Source organism: Falco biarmicus, chromosome 8 (assembly GCF_023638135.1).
Source record: "Falco biarmicus isolate bFalBia1 chromosome 8, bFalBia1.pri, whole genome shotgun sequence".
Lineage (NCBI taxonomy): Eukaryota > Metazoa > Chordata > Aves > Falconiformes > Falconidae > Falco > Falco biarmicus.
In genome coordinates this window covers 63,113,310-63,127,080 of record NC_079295.1, presented here as the reverse complement: position 1 = coordinate 63,127,080, position 13,771 = coordinate 63,113,310, and the positions used below count along the sequence as shown (strand labels likewise).

The window sequence follows — 13,771 nt, the reverse complement described above, 5'->3', positions numbered from 1 at the left end:
AGGTCATGCCTGGTACTCAAGCCCCACCACAAGACTAGTCTGGAGTTGGCAGAGGGCTGCTGCCATGTCATGGCCACAGCTAGTGCGAGGCTTGCCCCAGACCCCATCCAGAGCCTCCTAATCCAAGGCAAAAATATTGACTGCAAAGAGCAAACAGACATTTTTAGCCCCAAATACTCTGTGCCGGAGAAGGCAGAGCAAGGAGTGTGGGGGAACAGGAGAGCCGTGCCTTGGAGCCAGCATGGGTCTTGGCATACCAGCTGCCTCCCCACTGCTGAGGGGCTTTCAGCATTAGGAATGAGAATCAGGTGGAAACTTTGTGCTTTCCAATACCTTAAAACAAAAAGGGTTAAGACTTTTCCCCTTTCCTGGGGACTTAAAGTAGTGGTTCCGGGTTTGCCTCGCAGCTATTCATGGCATCAAAAGCATGCTCATGAGATCATAACGAGCTGTAGCAATAACACCAGTTGAAGAAGAGCATGTGCTTCTTATTATCACTTCTAAAAAAAGCCATGAATGTACCCACCCAGACATTTTGAAATGCTGAAGTACCACTGACAGAAAGATGGGAAACAAAGCACATGACCAGATTCTGGTGGAGGTTGTAAGGGACCACATCCCAAACATTGTCTGGATACAGGCATGCATTTATTACCCACAAGGAAGGAAAACTGCCTCATAGCATATACTTCTATTATACTAGACAAGATGATCTTGATGTATCTCAAGATGGTCAACTCTCTGATTTATCACCTCTATTGCCCTGGATGCCCCAGGCTCCATTATTTTCACCTCTGTATTTGGTATATTTAGTACTAGAGAGTCATTGTGCTCATATTTTCCTAAAAAATATGGTGTCTTGCTACAAAATACATCAAGACTGAACAGTTACTGACATTCCCAGCAAAACCTGCACAGAACACAGAAGTCTTCTTGCTCCTCTTTAGCAAGGTTGGTGTGCTTCATCAGGGGAGGTACGCAGTGGTTACAGCTGCTGCTAATAATACTGTAGCTTCTCTTTGGCTAAATGGGATGTACATACCTGAAGGAAAACAGCCAAAGCTTTTAGAAACCTCTTCTGTCTTGGCTTATGACACTTATTTGTAAAAAAACTGCCATAGCACGTGGTCACACTCTACGCAAGAAAACACCAAACTCCTGCTCTTTAACACCCACTAAGGAGAAACACCATCACAGACTGAGCCCAGAGGCATAGTCAAAGAGGCATTGCAAAATTGCATAGCGAGTGACATCAACACCTGTGAGCATTACAGCTCTCTATAGCAGATACATGCTTGAATGTGACAGATGCCAGGCAGAAATGGAACTGACTTGTTTAGCAGATTACAAATTGGACTGATAAGAAACAGATACAGGTCAATAATCCGAAAACAAAATGGCTTTGTGAAGGAAAGAATTTAACTCACGTTTAGCTCTGGCTGGCTTAAGTACACAAGTCAGAATTTTATTGCACTTTAAATGCTATTTCATATGAACGACAATATATTGTACAGAACCCAGCAAGGTTCACCAGAGAGCTCAGGAGATGCTGTGCTATTATTAGAAATGAACAAACTCAACTTCCCCTTGCTTTAAAGTGATGTGTTCCAATATCAGTGTTGGAAGAGAAGCTAAGAAATTTAGTTCCTGATTAACTTTGTACAAGAAACATCTAGACTTCACTTTTCCAATGTGTAAAATGGAAGTACTTACATACCTTCACTGCAAAGTGCCTAAAAGGCAGTGGGTGTAAAGTGCTGGAATAGACCTTCACATCATGGATGTACAATCAAGGGAAAAAACTCCAAGACTTAGACCAAGGCCTTGTGCACCACCTTGGCACATGGCGAGGATCATATAGTTCATTATAAGAGAGAATACTGGGAACCAGTTGTTCATTCAGCAATTAAAACTGCTGCTGAGGAAGAGGTTATTTCTCCACATCCATTAAGAATTACAGCCTGGGTGCAGTTTGTATTCACTATACTATGAGGCATTCACGATCTCCTTGGCCCACACGCACACATTCTTTTTGTGCTTTCATTCAACGTGCCTCAAACCTTCATAGCCTAGATTATTTTTTTAAGCAAAAGTTACAGTTAAACAGAAATTAGAGTGGAAAGTTTAATGTGTTCAATGGTCATAAAAAGAAGTCTTTGATAGAGTCTAAACAGACTAATTAATAGGTAAATGCAATTAATGATCCTTTGCTTCAGCTAGACCACCTCAGATGTCACAACAAGTATCTTCTTTAAAGATGCTTCAGATTGTTCCACCTGCTTTCTAAGTGGTATGCCGTGCTCAAGAAAGTCACTTTATAGGTTATTCCCCTGGCTGCGTTTCCATATGCCATATGCTTAGGAGCCTTTCTGCAGTCCTTCTGAGTGAATCCCTGTGAATCTCTTTCGCCTGCTTGGTTCTCCCGGAAGCAGCGTTGAATCTCCTCAGCAGTGTTTTAATTGGCACTGCGAGAACATGCTGTCATCACTCCCCTTCATTTTCTAATGTATCTTTCCAAAATCATAATGCCTACTTCTCTAATTACTTTATTTGGCAACCTGAAAATAAGGGTAATTATAGTGCTCACTATTAGCTTGTAAGAAGGACAGAGGACCAGATCATTTAGAGGAAGGAAAAAAAAAAATCAGACCAGTAGGTCCTGATTGTACTCATATGGGAGTCTCCAGAGGAAACGTGTCGTTGCCCATGAAGAATTACTGGCAACTTTGGGAGCAAATTTCCCTTAGACCAATACTGAACCAATACTCCAGCATGACAACAGGGGCACAGTAACTCTGGATATGCTATATTCCCAAACGAGATGCTGAACAAATGTCTTTACCACATGTGGTCATTAAAGATTTGATGTCGAGATGAAAGGTGCTAACCTTGGAAACCTGGCCAGACTCCAACATCGGTAATTACATTCTGCCTCCCTAAGCAGTTCTCTGTGGAGTTTCAGCTGGACCTTTCAGATCTTAAACCGTTATGTAGCCTTGCTGTGAGTGGCTTAAGAAAAAGACTTTGTTTGATCACTGTGACAACTCACTGATATTCTGCATCAACAACTCGTATTATGAAGCCACAATCTTAGAGCAGTAACAAATCATGTCACAGAAAAACTATTCCAGTTACTGTGCGTTGCTGCAGCCCTTTCACACGTGAGTAGCCCTAGGAATGCTGCTGTGGAGATAACTGTTGTGGGATGGATCTTTTGAAAACAAAACAAACAAAAAAAAAGAAAAAAAGAGATTGCCTTTTCACTCACAGTGTCTGCCTTGGAAAAAACACACATGTACAGGCTGGGGTTGCTGTTTTACTGGAATTGTTAAAGTTTGTATTGTGTCATTGTTTCTCATAGAAGCAATCCGGCTTGGATCTGTGAGCTATGGGGAAATTTTGCGGAGTCTTGTAATGCCATTACCAAGCGTAAGCATGGCATTTGTAGCCTGGCCACTGGATGCTACCAGCACATTAAATACTGTAGCACTGAGACCTGCTCTGCAAGCAGAGCATTTAAAATGCCAGACACTCTTCCTTAGGAAGGTTCCCTAGAGGCAGTATCTACATTGCTGGGCAGATGCTCCCTGCAATCCTTGTCCCTGGGTACACACCCTTGCCCCACACCGTTGCTGTTTCAGGAGGAGATCTGCATGCACAGCCCTCCCTGACGCGCACTACTTCCCTTTGCAAGGAAGCCAGGGCATGCCTGGGATGGGAGCAGAGCTGCACGCCAAGAGGTCCCTAGTCGGTACGGGCTGGGGACCAAGGCAGTGGGAAATAGTGAACCGCAGCTGCTGATACCACAGCGGGCAAGCAGAAAGCAGCCCTGAGAATATTTTACGCAAGTTTCCCAAGTGTTAACAAGGTTCTTGTCATTACCATCCTCATTATTACCATTATGCATCTTTTCCTTACAAAAGGGAATCATATTTTAGCTCAAGCAGACACTATTCCTGCGAGTCCCATACTGAACAACATTGGCTCCATGCAAAACCCCGATGCAGGGCTTCACTGAAGTCTGTCACGCGAGCAATTTAAATGCAAGTGACTTCAAGGACTGCAAACTCAGACACAGCATAGGAAATGGTAGTAAAATGTGTTGACCATCTTATGAATATGAAAGTAGAAATAAATCCTTATTTATGTAAAACATCCTGAGCCTACCCGATCTTGTACTGATTGCCATGCTCTCTTAGATATATTCATTTCAGAAGACCTTTGATAATACTGTGCAATAACCAGAGCCAACGATGATCTCCTTTCAACGTTAAGTTTCTGACACCGTGAAGAGCAGCATAGATAGTCTGCAGAAATTTTCCCAGTGCTCAACATGCAACTTATCAAATTCCCTTCAAGCAGCGTTCATCACACCCATGCAAATAATTTATTCTTCCCCACAGAAGCTTTGTATTTGATCACAATGACAACTTACTGCTGCTGCTCTGTATCAAATTCAGTACCAGCTTCAAACCTCAGAGCAATAGCTAAGTCACATAGAGGAAAGTTATTGAGGTGAACATCCATTCCCACAGTCCTTCCCACAATCACACCTCATGAACTCAGTAAGACTTAGTTATGTCAGCAAGGTCTGCAGAACCAAGACCATGCTTCTGGGGAAAAAAAAAAATTAAAAAAATAGTAAAAGTTGTTAATCCTGAAAAGGATTAACACATTGGAAGATAAGCAAATGTCTAGCTTGAGATTATTGTTACAAGAAAGGCACTTTGATTATAAACTACATTTTTATCATTTAGGAGTCACCTGTCCTGCAAATACACATGCACTAATTTGTCTATTAAATCCCTGGAAAATCACAAACAGGTTTTAGAATCTGCTGATTGGTATAAGTAGTCTGTCAGAAAAGATTTAGCAAATAAAAGAAATGCAAAATACTGAAACGTACCTAGAGGACAGTCTCCTGGCTGAGTAGGATTGCAGGCTGAGACCCAAATAGCTGGTAATTTGGGATGGAACGGCTTCTACAAATCAATCAGAACAGAAAGCCAACATCACACAAGCTACGCATTTACCAGGCAGTGTCTGACAGCAAGAAACAAGCTACAGCATAGAAAATTTCTGTGTATTTTAAGCCTCCATCCCAAACTGACTCCTCATACAATTCATCTGCAGGCTGTAATTTACTAAACCCATCTGTTGTTCCTGCAGCTTGCTTTCTGGAAATGCTGCATTTCAAGGGTCTGCTTGTTAGAGAAGGTCAAAGAGTAAAGCAGGCCCTTTCATTTTAAGTGACTTGAAAGAAAAGGAAAGGAAATTTATATTTAGAAATAGCAATGATTAACTAGGGGAAATATATTAAAGTATTAAAATAAACGGCATAGAATAGCTCTTACTTCCAATTAGGTTGACTTTACTTCAAGAAAAATATTTATATACAAATATAAAAAGCTGGGGAATGCTAACCTACACTAAGATGAAAGCATCACATAACATAATTCATGTTTAGCCATTAAAACAGACTATCACATTTTTAAGTACTTTTTCTTCTTGTCCTTATAAAGTCTCTGCTTCTGTACTTTCTTCTCTAGTCTCCAAAACTCTTGGCCACTTCTGTTTATCTGTTACCAAGCTACCTATTGCAACTGTACACCTTCCACATCGCCATAGCCTTCAGAAACACATCATCTGCTACTACTGCATTGTTCCTGGATCCACACACATCATGAGCAGACAACTAACAGAGTCACCACAGAATTAGGGACACAAACTCCCATACACATCAGTCCAAAACTGAGGGTCTCAACAGCTGAAGCCTGGACCAGGATCCATCAAAATGTATCCTGGGCTCCTGGCTGTATTCAGGGCTTCTGTTATCAGCCCACTTGTTGGACAAGATAAGGAACACCAAAGCCACATTAAAAAAAAAAAAACAAAAAACCAAAAAAAAACCACAAAAGAGAGTTGCGTGTAACTCCTGAGCATACCCCAAGATCAGCAAAGTGCTGGGGGCACAGCACAGAGCCACACAAGGCAGCTTAAGCCAGCCCTGAAACCCAAAGGTATGCCTACAGCCCCTGCAGACAGACACAGGCTTGTTGTAAATGAGCAAGCTCACATAACACCGGTGTTGCAGCCATCGTCAGGAGAAAGGAGGGAGGAGGGAGCTGTGAGACCTCCACCTAAATACTGAGCAGCTGGTGCTGTGGTTGCCCAGGTGTTCGCTTCCAGCTAACTAGTTAAAGGTGCATCACAACCAGCTACAGTCCCGCTTCAGGGCTGTGGTATAGAGCATGGTCAAAGCCTTGAAGGGGGCAATAACTGACAACACACAAAGCAATTACTGAGGGAAAACACAATTAATATAACTGAACTGAACGAGATTGGAATCGCCATCTGTATGAGTGCAAAAATCTCCCAGGACCCTTACGGCATAAGTAGTCAGGCTTTCAGTCTGAAAAAACTTCCTAAGTTTGAGTGTACTAACATCATGCAAGAACACCAGTTCAGTCCTGACTCACAAGAACCCGTGTCACCTACTGAGTCACCAAAACCATCCCTTGCAGCGTGGGTTTCCTTGGAGTCCCCTTTGTAAGCCCTGCTTAAGCCTGACGCTGTTTTGCCTGTAAGATTTAAAATGATGGGAGTCAAAAGTCACGTGATGCAATGAGCTGCGTAGTCTGTTTGTTTTCTTAGGGGCTCTCCCTCCCTTCCCCCCTACTGCAACCCTACCAAAGGCCCTTTGTCTAAGGAGCATAACAGAGTGTTTGCATTTACTTATGGAAGAGCTGCTCCAGCAACTCCTCTCGAGCCTCTGAAGTCAGCTCCAGTACAGTTATTTGGCCTAAGTTCATCTAAACTAAATGGGCTGACTTGGTTCAAGTATATTGCACAACCAAATGATAAAAATGGGGGGAAGGCAGGAGGGGGGGTGACTAGTGATGACACATGTATTTAACACTGCATGTCTCCTCTTTCCAGATTAGGAGGAGCTGGCAAGCTTCAGTCTGTACACATGCCAACAGCGGATGTCGGCACATATACAACACTTTTCAGAACAACATACTGTTGAAACATGTAGTTCAACTCAAAGGCACCCCTTCTGTTCAGCAAGCCCCAAACAACTCTGAGAATTGTCTGGCTTAATATGGTAGGATTTGTAGCACAGCTATTAATGCTGCTTTAATCTGGTTTCTTTGTAGCCACTTCAGAAGTGCAAGGAAGTAGGTAGGAGCAACCATTCTGTTCTTCGCACAAGGTCCCCCACATCCATTTGAGCTAGGGGAAGTGATGAAACTGTTGGCAAGAGGGAAATGGCAAGGATAAAGGGGGTGGCATAAACGATGCAGGAATACAAGCCTCCCTTCCGCTTTTACCTTTCCTCACTTTTCTTTCATTTTTCACTCTGAAGTACAAAGAAGTATGATGCTGACAAGCTCACCCTGGCTTGTCAGTGTGTCTCAAGAAAGTCATCAGTAAAGATCTGAAAGAAACAATATCTGCAAAATAAATAAAAATCTATTCCAAGCAGTAAATTGAAGTGTTCTGCATTCATTAGCAGAAAGCTCTGCCTTGCTGAATTCAGATTTGTAAGTATGTTCGGTTCTTTCCTCCTTTTCCTTTCAATAATTGTGGTGTGAACATTTATAAATTCAGCATTCCCCTCCTAGTCCCATGTTCTTTTCCCTGCTTCATTTTTCCCCTTAACTCTTCAGTTATTTTTCTTCTTTCTCACAGCAGGCAACAATATTAAACTAAAAAAAAAGTTCAGAAGAAAAAAAAACCAACTAGTAAGTGCAGAGAAAGACACCCTTTGCCATGGGTCTGGGGTGATGCTGTGTGTATCAGAAGCGGTCAGTATGCCCCACATGATATGGGTGGCTTTTAGACACTGGAATAATTTTCCTTTGGCCACCTTATTCTACCACCATTATCTTGACAATTCCCTTTTAGTCTCACTTCTCACCAGCTGTTTCCATTTCTTTCCCCCTTTCTCTCTGCACAGCTCTGGCACTGGGAAGGAGGTGATCAGGCTGCAGAGACTCAGGGAGGGCTTCCTGCCATGGGCCTCAAATGCATGTTCGTGTAAGGCAAGAGACTGCTGCAGCCTCCGGCTCTGCTCTGCAGAAGTCTGATGGGCTAATGTGGGCATCACAGAAAGAGCTGCAGCCAAGGTTGTCACAATAATCCTAAACTCTTTTCCCCAGCAGCACCAGCCGCACAGATACCTCTCAGCAAAGCAGCCTCTAGTTTGAGTCTGGGTCCTTTCACTGCCCTCTTGAGCATCCAGAGACAGCAGCTCTCCATTCAGATGTCCCAGGTCGCGGCAACTAAAACCAGGTTCAGCCTGTCACTCAGTTCAGCAGCTCATTGCTGCCATCCAGCCCTGTTATCAGCATGATACTCATTCAGATCTATCTAACCCAGTTTTTTTGAAATTATTTTTGTTAGTCCGGTTTTAACAATCAGGCTGTCTTTCAGAAACTGGCTCATTCGGACAGAACCAGGCTGGGAGTGCCTACGTGTGGAATTATGCTGCCCTGTCTGATGGAGTGCAGTCACATTCGGTGCAAGATGTGCAAGAAGGGAAGAAGTAGTTGGAAGCTGGTTCTGGGTAACAACCTCTTAACCAGGCTCAGCTGCAGCCTGGATAGCATGTCTGAGCAGGGCCTGAGCTAAAAGAACAATATTTGGATTTCTCCTGTACTTTGTTCCATCCAATGTACAAACACGAATTCCAGCACAAAGTGTACTTTATATGAATTGTACAAAATGTACAGCAAGGGGCTACTTCTATTGGCTTGTAAGGATTTTGTTACAATGGAAAGCACGCTGTCAAAGAAAAAAGGTACCCAGCACTTTTGTTTGGTAAAAATAAAGTTTTATGGACCCGAAAATCAACATCGTTTTCCCTGTGGTTTATGGAAAAACGGTTGTGGAAGCAATGAGTGTGATTCTGCAAATCCGTCTTCATAGGTCCTTTTAATTTAGAGGCATGACTCATCAGAGCAGGGACTACTTGGATGATTGTATGACCACAGGATGCAGCCCTGGAAAAGTGTTTTTGTAAACAAATAAACATGCTCCTTCCTGTTTGAAACTCAGATCTTTCAGCATTGGGCAAGCGCCTGAGAACCTGACAGTGAAAGTAATAAGAAATATTAAACACAATGCCAGTTTCTTGGTCCAGTTCCAACAGCAAGAGGTGAACAAAACACATCAACTGAAAAATAGGTATCTTTTAAAGTCCTTTAGTAATCTGAACTGTTACTTGTATCAGGAACAAAGAAAAGACTTAAGTGAAAATGGCCTGAAGAGACGGTCTTACAACTTGACAAAAATTGAAGGAGAGGGTATCTTCCAAACAAAGGATAAACCAAAAACTGCTCTGGGAGATTTTGCGATGGCTTGTGCCGTATGTGCAGGGAGTTATCCAAAGAGCCCAGTCTCCTCCAAAATGGATTTCACACTCTAGCTCCTGACATCTGATAAAGGCTTTCGAGAGAGATTATCCTCTTTTCCTGGAAAAAGCAGGATGTTGGCCCCAGTCAGCAGACTGCAGTGCCTTCGCTACTTGCTTCCCAAGGGGGAAAAAGGGAGTCTCCAGTCCTAACAGCTGGAAACATTTCCAGAAAAGCATGTAGACATTCAAAAGCAACCTAAATATTGCAACGTCAGGGAGTCAATTTTGTGTTGGTATTTTAAAAGCAATCTTTTGGCAGCTGCCAGTGAATCCTTTAAGTACATTTAGATCAATGCACGAAGTCAAATAAACACTTAAAATGGTGCAAGATTAAGATGGGCAGAGTGAATCGAGTAGGGAAATGGCTGAGTGACTGCTTGACCCTTTTTTCTGTCGCAGACCAACAAAACTGGAGCATGCTCCACACCAACGCAAAATGCTGCTCTACCCGGGCGCACGTGAGTGAAGGAAAGGCAAGGTAGAAAGAAGACATGAGATTTTGCCCTTGCCTTAGCTGGGTCGAGATGTTTCAGTTGCAAACGATAAATATATTTTACCTATTAGAGCTTGTCTAGACTAAGGAAATGTTCCTGCTATGACTATGCTGAGGTAATTACACCAGTGTAAACCCCTTTGGGCAAAACAGAGCTTTCAGTGGCCTGATTTACTCTGGTCACTTGCCAGGATTAGTTCAGCTGGTACCAGCCTATCCTCCAGGAGCTCCTGCTCCCAGCTGGAACCCTGCACTGGAGTGTTCATCCGTCTCATCCCAAACATCGGCGCTGCCAATCTATCAATCAAACCATCATTATGGGACGATCATGCAAATGTTTTTCTCCAAAGAACAGTAAATATTTAAAGGGTTCCTCTGTTAGTAGAAAATCGGTTAATTGGCTACAAAAACCCATGCTATAATAAATCTGTTTTTAAATTGAAGCATACTTTGATTTGTGTATGGCTATCAGGGAAACATATTTGCTGCAAATACAATGAAATAGGAAGGCAGATGTACAGTGTTCAACGTTCCAGGGATAGACGTGTCTCTTACCCACATAAAATGAACTTGTACGAGAGGATGAAATGTGTCCAAAGAGAGTAAAATGGGATCTACTTCAAACTGATTCTATTAAATGAACAAAAAAAATGAGAAAACCAAATAAATTAAATAAATCCAAGTGCTTCACTCTGAAGCCCCGTTCAAAGAACAGAAGGTGAAACCCTAGCCTAAGAGAAGTTAGTGGCAACATTTACACTGACATTAAAAGAGAGGCTTCACTTAATGCGTGTTGGGAAGCCACATAATGCACGGTGCGTAGCGCGGTGCAAAAACATGTGCTGAGTTTCACACACAGCATTCAGAGAACACACTGATAAATGCAGGGTGAGGAACAGACGGACTGACAGACAGACAGACTTGGTTATAATTTAATCTGGTGTACTCTTACCTGCAGGTGTTACAGTTAAAATGGTCTAAAAATTTATTATACAACTTTAATTCTAAACAGTTACTGGAAGAACAGTTAGAAACTCTTATAGTGAAACAAACGTGCTCCTTTAACAGTCTCCTTATTTTAAAAACAAAAAATTAAAAAAAGGAGGGGGAAAAAAAGTATGTTTGAAGCACAAAGATGACATCAGAAAAGTTCCTCAATTCACAGATGGCTGCACCTTTCAAAAAAAATTAAAATAGGAACCCTAGATTGATTTAATCACCCATACAAGCGAAAAAACGTAATGAAGATATTTAGTGCCAAATTGGTTTCTTGGGACCTTTTCCATGTAAATAATACAAATCAAACCTTGAAGTTCAGTGCAGATAGGATCTGACAAGTAAGCCAGGCTTTTTGTTTTACTTTGATCAAGCTCCAGAAATATTTTATCCAAGGTAAAGTTGTTTTTAAGTGTTTTCCATTTCAGTTTTTAATTTTGGATATTCACCATATAGGAAACTTGCTTATAATGCTTAAAACATGAGTCTGGCTGAACTGACTCACAGCACCAAACATAAAGATTTCCTTATATTTGCTCCTAAGAGTGAAAACATAAAGAGCTCCCAATGTGACATGGGATCAATTTCAACTCACTCTTTTATTTTTAATGGTACAGTGAGCATGGGCAACCCGAGTTGAATATTTCTAAACATCAAGTCAAGCCAACTTCAATGTTTTTAGCACTGTCCCACTTCTCATAGGTGTGTTGGTGAATAATATTTTTGAAAATAATCAGATAGATAGGCCTTTGTTTTCTAAGCGATTCCCCAAATTCCCCACATGCTGCCATTCCCTCAGGATGCCATCTGGGAGCAACAGTGCCTTCTCTTGGAAGAAAATCTCCACATGTTAGGCTTATTCTGATTCTTTAGTATTTTACTTTTAACGATTCTGTTTGTTAAAAACAAAAATTAAAAAAAAAAATTTAAAATTTTTTTTACTCCATTCTAAAACGAGGATGAAGATTCTGCAGTCCAGAAAACTATGTATATATAAAAAAGTGATCTTGTTCAAAAATTTCAGCATTGTGTACCTGAAAAAGGATTTAGGCACCTTGCTGTAGGCATCCAGCTTTCAGAAATCCAGCTCCTGCGGATAATGTAAAATCCTCTGGATTCTCTTACTCTCACAAATTGCTATGTTGTATATTTAGAATTAACAGGGGCCCTTTTCTCTTTTCACTCAAATATATGGTGTAAGGTTAATGAAAATAAGATGGAATTTTTATTTTGGGTCTTAAATATAATATTATTAAATGTGCCCACCAGAAATGTAGGATAAAATATTTGTTCTGCTTGAAGATTATGTGATATTTGTATTCTAAGCCTCACCACAGTGGGTTTCTTTAAATAGAAGCTATACTTTACTCCTAAATTGCTTAAGGCAAAGGAAGCAGAGATGATGTTTTTATGAATGTTTAAATGCAAATGGAACTGAGAGTGAATGCTATGCTAGCTAACATCAAAGGCTCACCAAAGTCTCTGCATTAATGAGGCTCTTTGTTTCCTGGATCACAGATTACAACAGGTTTCCAACTCATTGCCAAGGCTTTATCTCCATTTGGGAGGGCTGTAAATCTCAGACGATTTTTTTCACATGCAAAACAAGAGGATCATCTGAAAGAGGGGAAAAAAATCTTAAAGTAGCAAATATTTCATTCAAATTATTATTACTCAAAGTGGCTGCAGCTTATTTTATTTTTGTGATGTTTAAAAGAATGGAAATTTGCAATCGGAGTTTCCTATGGGGTAGCCCGCTCATTCATCTGGATGGGAGAGCTGAGCAGGGGAAATAGCCACCGGCACCCTTTCCCTCGCCCACCGCCCTCAGCCCCGCACACCCTGCGCCCCCGAAATCAGAACAATAATTCTATGTCATGCAAAATCAGCAATTAGCAGAAAGACGGATTTTGCTTCATTTAAATATATTCAGTACTTTTCAAAGTGGCTCCAACGAGTTCTTCTCCTCCCCAAAAAGTAATGAGATTATATCCCTAGTAATAATACCCTCATTAACAAGAAAAATAGGGACCGAGATTTTTAGCTTCCTATTCAAGGGCTGAATGTGACAATATGTAGTATATTGGGTCATAAAAAACAATTTACATGGCGTCATTACAGTCTGTAGAAAAGTCTCCAGGACCCAGGGCTATCTTATGCAATCTTAATTAAGGAAAATAAATATCGGTGTGTTGTTTTAAGCTACCGGAGACATGCACAGGACCTGTCGTATGTGATCAGAAGAGATGGGGAGTTTCCTTTTCCATGGGAACTGCTTAAAAAAAAAAAAACAACTCACACTCCGACGCCGACACAGAAGTGTCTAGTGTCTTCGAAATTGGCTGCGAAGATGGTAATTTCGTGTTTCCTGACCCTCGGGGCCGGTGAGGAAAACTAATAATTTTCTGCGATCCGACGTCACGTCTGCGCGTCCGGAGGGGCCGGGGCTGAGCGCGCGGGGTGCGGGGTGCGGGGTGCGGGGTGAGGGGAGCGGGGTGAGGGGAGCGGGGTGCGGGGGCTCCGCTCGGCACCCGGGGCACCCGCAGCCGGGGGGCGCAACCGCCCGGGGCGCACACGGGTGTGCTGCTGTGTGCCCCGGGGTGCGCACACGCGTGTGCTGCTGTGTGCTGCTGTGCGCGCACACGTGTGTGCTGCTGTGAGCCGCTAGGGGCACGCACACACGTGCTGGTGTGTGTCTGCGCGCACACGTGCATGTGCTGGTGCGTTTCGGTGCGCGCACGGACCGTATGTGCTGATGATGTATCTGTGTGCACACACGTGTATGCACTGATGTGTCCTTGTGCACGCATGCATGTGTTGATGTGTGTCTGCATGCACACATACGTGTGCCGGTATGTGTG

At 42.4% G+C, this 13,771-nt stretch overlaps 1 long non-coding RNA gene across 3 annotated transcripts in view; it reads right to left on the bottom strand.

Moving 5' to 3' along the window:
* The window catches only part of LOC130154401 (uncharacterized), a 33,424-nt gene extending 24,808 nt beyond the window's left edge, over positions 1-8,616 (bottom strand). For 2 of the 3 annotated variants that reach the window (XR_008823727.1, XR_008823730.1), the window contains exon 1: positions 4,907-5,139. This is a non-coding gene — a long non-coding RNA (uncharacterized LOC130154401). Of the gene's footprint in view, positions 1-4,906; positions 5,140-8,186 lie in introns of those variants that run through there. The other variant, XR_008823732.1, reaches the window with a different exon arrangement.
* Positions 8,617-13,771: the final 5,155 nt, after the last annotated feature.